The sequence below is a fragment of the Lathyrus oleraceus genome, chromosome 2, assembly GCF_024323335.1.
Source record: "Lathyrus oleraceus cultivar Zhongwan6 chromosome 2, CAAS_Psat_ZW6_1.0, whole genome shotgun sequence".
Taxonomy (NCBI): Eukaryota; Viridiplantae; Streptophyta; class Magnoliopsida; order Fabales; family Fabaceae; genus Lathyrus; species Lathyrus oleraceus.
The window spans coordinates 451,127,852-451,137,189 of NC_066580.1; positions in this window are offsets into that span (position 1 = coordinate 451,127,852).

A 9,338-nucleotide genomic window follows, 5' to 3' on the forward strand; every position below is an offset into this window, starting at 1 on the left:
TTTGAATTAGGAAGCAGGACTTGGAAAGGAAAGGTTTTTGTGAAAAGTACCATAACGGAAAGGACAAGTCCACATCTCAACACTGCCAGGAATCCGAACCGGGGAATGATCAATTTCCTAACAAAAGAAAAGGTAAGTCTATCTCTGTTTTTTAGAGTCGTATTTTGTATCCTGATATAGATGATCTTGTTGCCATTAGAAAACCTGTCAGATCTTGCACTAAACATCCCATGTCCAATTTTATATCATATTCAAATTTGTCTTCATCTATGTATGCCTTCACTTCAAAATTGTCTAGTGTAGAAATTCCAAAAAGTGTACAGGTTGCTCTAGAAATTCCAAAGTGGATGGAAGTTGTACTTGAGAAGATGAAAGCTCTAGAAAAGAACAAAACTTAGAGTGTTACATCACTACCAGATGGAAAGAAGACAGTTGGATGCAAATGGGTGTTTACTGTGAAGTATAATTCAGATGGATCAATTGAAAGGTACAAGGTTCGCTTGGTGGCTAAAGGATTTACTCAGACCTATGGTATAGATTACTCAGAGACATTTGCTCCTGTTGCAAAATTGAACACTGTCAGGATTCTTTTGTCTCTTGCTGCTAACATGGATTGGCCTTTGCATTAGTTAGATGTTAAGAATGCCTTTCTTAATGGCGATCTAGAAGAAGAAATATATATGTACATTCCTTCTGGCTTTGAAAACAAATTTGGATCAAATGTGTGCAAACTAAATAAGTCTTTGTATGGATTAAAGCAGTCCCCTAGAGCTTGGTTTGAAAAATTCACTCAGTCCATGAAGAAACAAGGGTACATCCAAGGACAGGCCGACCACACCTTGTTCACAAAATTCTCCCACAATGGGAAAGTTGCTGTCCTGATTGTTTATGTTGATGATATTGACCTTACTGGGGAAGATACAGTGGAAATGGCAAGAGTAAAAGAGAAATTGGCAGTAGACTTTGAAATCAAGGATATGGGATTCATGAGATATTTTCTAGGTATGGAGGTTGCTCGGTAAAAAAATGGTATTGTGAATTCACAATAGAAATACATTATAAACTTGTTGAAAGAAACAAGAATGAGTGGATGTCGTCCTACAGATACCCCTATGGATCCTAATGCTAAACATTGGGGAGAAGGTAATGTTTCTGTTGATACTGGGAGATACCAGAGATTGGTTGGGAAACTGATTTATTTGTCACACACCCGACCTGGTATTGCTTTCTCAGTTAGTGTAGTGAGTCAGTTTATGCATTGTCCTTTCGAGGAACATCTTAAGGTAGTCTATAGGATACTGAGATATTTGAAGGGAAATCCTAGAAAAAGATTATTTTTTAAGAAGACTAGTGAAAAAAATGTGTCTATCTTCACCGATGCCGATTGGGCAGGTTCAGTCACAAATAGAAGATCAACCTCTGGATATTGTACCTATGTTTGAGGTAATCTCGTGACATGGAGGAGCAAGAAACAAGGAGTTGTAGCAAGAAGTAGTGTAGAGGCCGAGTTTAGAGCTATGTCTCAAGGTATTTATGAAGGATTATGGATCCTTAAAGTCCTAGAAGAACTTAAGATGAAAATTGAGCTTCCATTGAAACTGTACTCTGACAGTAAAGCTGCTATTAGCATAGCTCAAAATCCAGTTCAACATGACAGAACCAAGCATATCGAGATTGATCGACACTTCATAAAGGAGAAGTTAGATGTGGGAATCATATGTCTACCCTTTGTGACTTCAAGTCAACAAACTGCAGATATCCTGACCAAAAGTTTGGCAAGGCCTATTTTGAGTATTTGATAGACAAGTTGGGCATGATAGATATCTATGCACCAACTTGAGGGGGGTGTTGGAAAATATATTATTTCCGGTTTTATTATTGTCTTTAATACTACCTTTATTTTTCTTTATTCTCCATTAAGGAGAAAATAAATTGTAATAATTGTATCTTCACTATATAAACCAACCTAAGGCTGACGAATAAGATATAACAAATTTTACAAGTTTTTTCCAATATATACTTCAACTTCTGATCAAGCTTTAACTAATCCTATAAAAAGCCCCTGAATTAAGAAGTTAAGTATAAGGATAGCAGCGACTCTGAACAAGCTTAAATAAATGTCTACAAGAAGATTTAAAGTATGAAGTTATCCAAAGAAGATCACGTTACAATGATATAATACTTTATGTCTAATCAACATTAAGTTATATTGTCAGAATCTTATGTCTCCAACTGCTTTAAACTCTACTCTCTTCTCATAATGTCGACATGCTAGCTAAGTTTTGACTCACTCTATTATATAACGGCTAAAGACCTTCAACGACTACTTGTACCTTTGGTAGTTTCAATATTCAAAAGATATATTATTAGAGTCTATTTATTGATTAAGATTGAAAACATTCAAATTGCTGTTATAACCAAGATGAATGTGAGTTGAAGAATATGTGACTGTGTTCAGAAAGATATGATACCAATTCACAATACTGGTTGAGAGATAGAGATAATGTTTTATTTAGAAAACATAGATCTAAGAAGCACACACTAAATAGAAAATATAACCACAAGGGTTAATTGCGTGAGAGTAGAGCAAAATGATCAAGGAAGATCATCAGAATAGAAAGGCACAACAAGAGAAATTTTATTCAAGGAGAGAAGAAGAATGACCGCTTCATTCTTCCACACTCAGGAGTAAACAACTCACATTCTTCTCAACAGTGTAAGCCTTTGTGTACCTTCTTATCCAAGAAGCACTCAGATGAACGCAAGATTAATACCAAACTCTTTGATTAATAGATTCTGAAGAGTCTAGCTACTGTGCTCATAGTAAAGTCTTAATCGAATTAGTTAGGAAAATAAGTCTCTTTCTATGTGATTGAGAAGAACTCCTTAACATGAGCTTAAGGTAGGAAAGTCTTGAACAAGTTATTTAGGCAATGAAGTTTCATGCTTTCAGGCAGAGCAGGAAGTCTCGAGCTGGGTGCTTAAGCAATGAAGTCTCTCGAGCTAGCTGTTTGAGAATTGAAGTCTCATGCTTGCGGGAAGAGCAGGAATTCCTTAACATGAGCTTAAGGAAAGGAAGTTTTAAACAAGGTGTTTAAGCAAGGAAGTCTTAATCAAGTATGATTGAGCAAAAATTCTTGAGTTGTTGGCTTAAGCAATTGTAATAAGTCTTATTATAGTTAAAAGCTCTTGTGTTGTAAGGGGACTAGACTACTCTCTATTTGGGAGGAACTAAGGTATATTGTGTGTCTATTTATTTACTTCTGTATTTCTATTCCGCTGTGCAAACGATCTCTAAAGTCAGACTCATTTCTGATTCAGCCTCTTACTCGTATCAGAATCTGAGCATGAAACCTTAGGTTCTGAAATGGAGTTGAAGAAAAGGAATTAAACTTCTCACCACTGATACGTACTCTGGTATCAGACTCTGAACGTGGTTCAGAATCTGATGATCCAAAATCAGAAGTGAAAAGAGTTTTTTGGCATACACAATTCAACCCCCTTCTCATGTATATTTTTCTTCTTCAGATAATGCGGACTAGAAACTGCATATTGGCTCCAAAAATTAGTGTGATCCCTGATCTCTATATCACTAGGGTCCCAACCATGTATCACCCTAAAAATGTTAGCAAAATAGTGAGTCTGCCGTGCATTTTGAGCCGATATGGCAATATCCGGATCACCATGAGCCATGATATAAGAAGAAAGACAAACATCTGAACCCCTCATGTCAAGGTTACCAGAGTTCATCTCTTCATCTTTTTCAAAAGATATGTTAATACTTCCCTTAATAGAGGTGATAAGGGTCACTTTCTATAGAACCCTCGCCACACCCATAACCATCGCTAATTAGAAAAAAAGATTGGAGTTGGGTCGATTAACCTCTAAAGGGTCAATATTCAAAGCATATGGTTTTTCAAATATTATAGAAGATGAAGAACCCTCGCCATCAAGTTTGTTCATCATGTTCACAGACGTATTTTCTAAATTGGCCATAGCAAAGACTACAAAATAAAGCAGTAAAATGTAAGGAAATGGGCTAGAAATGGTACATGGATAAAGAGGCGAAGTCATGATGAAACCGTTAAAAGCAAGTGAAACTCGAAAATGGAGGTGAATCGGAAAACACAAAAAACCATGATAAAAGAGGAAGATGGAAAAACCAGAAGTCACCGAGGCTCAGAGAAGAAGGAAATGGTTTTGTGAGAAGAAAATAAGTCTCTGTTGTAAGAAGGAGCATAAATCCTTTAAAAAGGAAAAATAATCTTAATGTAGAAGAGCAAGAGAGATAAATCAACATACCAAAATGAAAGAAAATGGGAAGGTGAAAAAAAATGGTAAGGTCTTGCCTCGAAAACATAACGTCACTTGATTGCACTTGAACATCCTAGGGAAAAACGTCATGCCCTAACTTATGAACCTAGGGCCACGCTTAAGGAAATTCTGTGAAACGTCTCAATGTTGAGATTGCCATTTAATGCGCCTTTTCCCCGAAACTCTTCCACTACTCCACATAAGGATTCCGACATAGAGAGTTCGACTCAGTCTCTTGAAAGTCTTCCTGTATGCCATGCCACAACAAGCATTCAAGACAATTACTCTGCACTGATGAAATACCCAATGCAAAATAGGTCAATTACCGTCCATCACATATAAGTCGTCAGCACATGTATAGTCTAAGATATGATTCTAATTATAATTTACTTTATCCCCTTTTCACACTCACTAATTTGGGCGTTCGAGTGCTAACTTTACATATCTACAATCATGCAAATGCAATAAAGATTTGCATAACCACATCATAAATCTACATCAATAATTTTGATTCTGAATAAAACAAAAATATTAAAAATAAATAAGTTTGTTTAATCATTAACATTAACACAACTAATAAATTTATGCCCAATTAAACTGAGACACATACATTGAGGAATGAGTAATATTTTTTTCGTTGACCCGTAGTCATCACTAATGTCATGTAGTAAAAGTAATCATAAATAGTATATACTTTTCTCATTTATGTAATTAGTAGGAGAGTAAGTGGCAATTATTATAGTACTACATCCTTACCAAAGTTGAAGTTATTTTAATAATTTTACAAATTATAAATATAATTTATTTTATATGAAAAGTACATTTTTTTATAAAATTATATTTTATTGAAATAAGAAACATAAATTAAAAAAATTGAAAGAAAAAAGAAAAAAAATACTTAAAAAACAATTAAAAAAATAACATTAATAATTAAAACGGACTAAATAATGTTATTTTTTTTGTCAATAGACCAGCCGATACTTTATTTTTAATAGTGGATAAATAAAATGTTGCAAATTCAAACTTTTATAATTGATTATGATTGCACAACTATCAATTGAGGAGACTTTAAACATTGTATTCTTTTTTAGTAGTCATTTTTAAGAAGAATTTATTTTATATATATATATATATATATATATATATATATATATATATATATATATATATATATATATATATATATATATATATATAAAGGAATATGCACTAAGAATGTGTAAAATATATTTATAATGTCAACTAATTAGAGATATGTATCTCGTCAAATCATATTTTTATTTTTAAAATAATAATATAACAGAAAATGTAAATATTTTGACTGAATATATGTGTAATATTCTTTTATATTGTCTGTATATCATCTTTAAATTCTATAATTTACGTAATCAATTAATCATAAACGTTGAATGTTAGAAATAATTAAATTTTAATTTTAATAAATATAAAATAATACAAATATGTGATGATAATAAATTGATAATAATAAATTAACAGTATAATTTTTTTATATTAATAGTGCATGCAATTAATCTTTTTATATATTATATTATCTTTGTTGTTACACCAAAATAAAATAATTTGACTGAGGATAATTTATTTGAAATTCTAAATTTGAACTTGAGTGACCATAAGTTTTTCCTCAATAAATATTTAATTAAGTAGATTGACCACTAAATCAATAACAAAAAATATATAATATTGTGGATACGCCGCTGATACTTGTTGTTTGTTTAGGGTGGCAACATAACGAATAGGGATGACAATTTGACCCATTCCTAATGGGCACCCGCAAATTTACCCACAATGAGTAGGATAAAAACCCGTAAAAATAGGTATAGGTATGAGCTCGGATAATTACCCACAAAAATAAGCGGGTATGAGCACCTTGGTACCCACTCCGTCTCATATCCGCACACTATATATTTATGTATTTTTATTTATATTATATATTTTAATTTATATTATTATATAAAAATGTATGTCTATCAATTAGAAAACGTATATCAATGTTAAACCATTACGTATTTAATATAAGTGTTTGTTTATTTTAACAATAAATTGTTTGAATTTTTTTTAATATTTTAAAAAAATTAAAATTATATGATATTTTATAATTGATCTATTTATTTTTAATAGGAATGCGGGTCACGAGTATGGGTATAGGCACTTACATACCCATAAGACACGGGTACGAGTGCTAATTTTGACACCCAAGCGGGTATGGGCTAGGGCACATGGGTATTTTCAAATCACAAATATGATGATGAGTACTATAGTATCCTGCCCAATCCCTACCCATTGTCATCCCTAATAACGAAAAAATTTTAATTTTAAAATTCAGTACAATATTACTTATTACTTTATCAATAATAGCAGCAACTATTTATTTAAGAGATAAATATAGGTAATAAATTAATAAATAATAAATGATATTAAAGGATAAATACATACTGCATTAAAGTTACAATATTTATGAGTTATCTTAGTAAGTAAATTTAAAGAAAAAATAAAAAATAAATAGGCGGAGCATTTTTAGAATTTTTTACTCAAATACCCTACATTTATAAAAAAATTCCCAAAATAATGTAGTTTTCAAACAAATTCTCAATCTATCCCAGTTTAAAAAAACACTTAAGGCATAGGCGCTAGACCAATTGGTGCATACCCTTAATTTTTAAAAGGGGGTGCCAATTGAATTGGCTACAAAACATGGTACTGTCAATCCAATTGACGCCCATGTGTATAAAGTGAGAGGAGGCGCCAATTGGTCTATCGCCTAGTGTAATGTGTAATTTTTTTTATACATAGAGGTGTTGTGTGGTTCATTTTTCCACATCTCATTTCGTCATATTGTAAATATGTTTGGTGTTCATCGCTGCTATGGAAAAGTGATTTATTCGAGAGACAAGCCTCCGATGTTGATGCTCTTCTGGAACATCTGTAGTTTCGATCAACTGAAGAGGGAGTTGTGGAAAAATATCATAAGGGAAAAAATTAGAAGTATTGAGAGACTCGATAGTATATTTGGTTGGGTGCGAGTAAAAACTGATAAGGATGCTAGGAAAATGATGTTTGAACTAGATGACATCAGTTTGATTGTTGTAATCAGTTAGAAATGTTGTTTTTAAATATTATGGTTAAATATTTTCATATGTATTCGATGTTTGTTTTTTGTGCTGTTTATTTAGACTTGTTCTGTTTTAAGTATGCTTATGTTGTAGTGATGTTTGTTGTTAACCTTGTTGTAACAAAAAGTTAATGATATATAAAAATCCAAGGTTACAAAAACTGAAAGGAGGTACTAAATTATGATGCAGATGTTGCTCCTAGATTGAGACATTTGTTGTGTCCGGGTTGACGACATATACTACATAATCTTATCATTTTATCAGTCGTATCCATTTCTGTTCTAATACACATGCTGTTTGACCGTTCTTTTTCCTTTCTTTGCATCTTATCGTTGTGCCAAACTATGTCACCTTCATATGGAGGCCAATATTCCTCCATTGGTAGCACTGAGAATCTTTTGTTATACACATTATTGATAGTAATGACCTTGTAAACATCATATAGATGGATGTAAGTGTCCTGACGAGTATGTGTGCATACCGCAATGATATATGAGCAAGGAATACAAAAGGCCTGGAACTTTCCACAGTCGCACCAACTTCTGTTTAGTTTGACAACATAGGATAAATTTGGCCTCCCCTCATTATGGTTCATTGTTTCCTGTACACTGAAATTTTGCCTATGATGGTCAAAGACTGTAACCGCGTGTGTGCTAGCTTTGATACTTTCCTCTTTCATCACTTTCATACAACATTCACTGAATATTTGACCTAACAGTAACACTACACCCCATCTTTCACGTCTGGTTGCGAAGGTAGATACCAACCTAAAATAGGTTGTTATGACCAATGCGGTTATTTGTAGATTTCTAATGCCTTTAAATATGGCGTTCATGCATTCCACAAGGTTTGTTGTCATGTGGCCCCATCGACAACCTCTGTCAAATGCCCCTGTCCACTGCTCTACTGGTATGTTATCCACCCACCTTCCTCTATCTGCATTAGACAATCTAATTTCGTCACGATAATGTTGAAATGACAGCTGAGTTAGAGCATACCCTGCATTCACCACTTATTTATGAAGGTTCTTGTCTTTGATTGCAAAACGCATGAAGTTTTATGTGATATGTCTAATGCAATAGACATGGGTAGAAGGAGGAAGAAACCCCAACCACCAGCAGTTTCACCTTCAACCTGAGCAAAGGAAATGGGAAAGACATTATTGTTTCCGTCTTGGGCAACAACCATAAGCAAAGTATCCTTGTATTTGTTGTATAGCCATGTTCCATCAATTTGAATAATAGGTTTGTAGAATGCAAAACCTTTGATGCATGGTTGAAACGACCAAAAGAGGTGGTGAGAGATTCTATTTCCAGCAACACAAGATCTGTCTGGCGTAAATGCTGACAATGTCTCCATAATTGCAATAGTTCCTGGTGCGTATGTTTTAAGTGCCCATAAAAACCGTGCCAATTCTTTGTATGAATCCTCCTAGTTGCCGAATACCCGTTCAACAATCTTTGTCCTTGCAATCCACGCTTTCTTGTAACATGGAGTATAATTATATCTTGTGACGATATGAAATATTATTATACTCACCTTCACTGATGAGTCTTTGTTAACAAGCGGAAAAATGTCTTGACATATCAATGCATCGCTTAATTTATGGTGATCTTGTACAACATTGGTGGCAACACAACTATGAGGTGGGTCTATAGAAGCTATCTCCCAAGAGTCACTTATCTTCTTGTGAGACGCATCCAACAAAAACATGCAAAGGATGTTACAATATTTGATGATATACCTTCTCGAATCAGTGTGTTTCACGGTGAAATCAATAGAGTTATTCATGTGAAATTTTTTGATAGCTCGCGCACATTCTTCTTTAGTGCGGAACTGTTGGTGTAAGCCCTAGAGGCCAATACTTTTGGTACTTGTATCGAATTATTTATT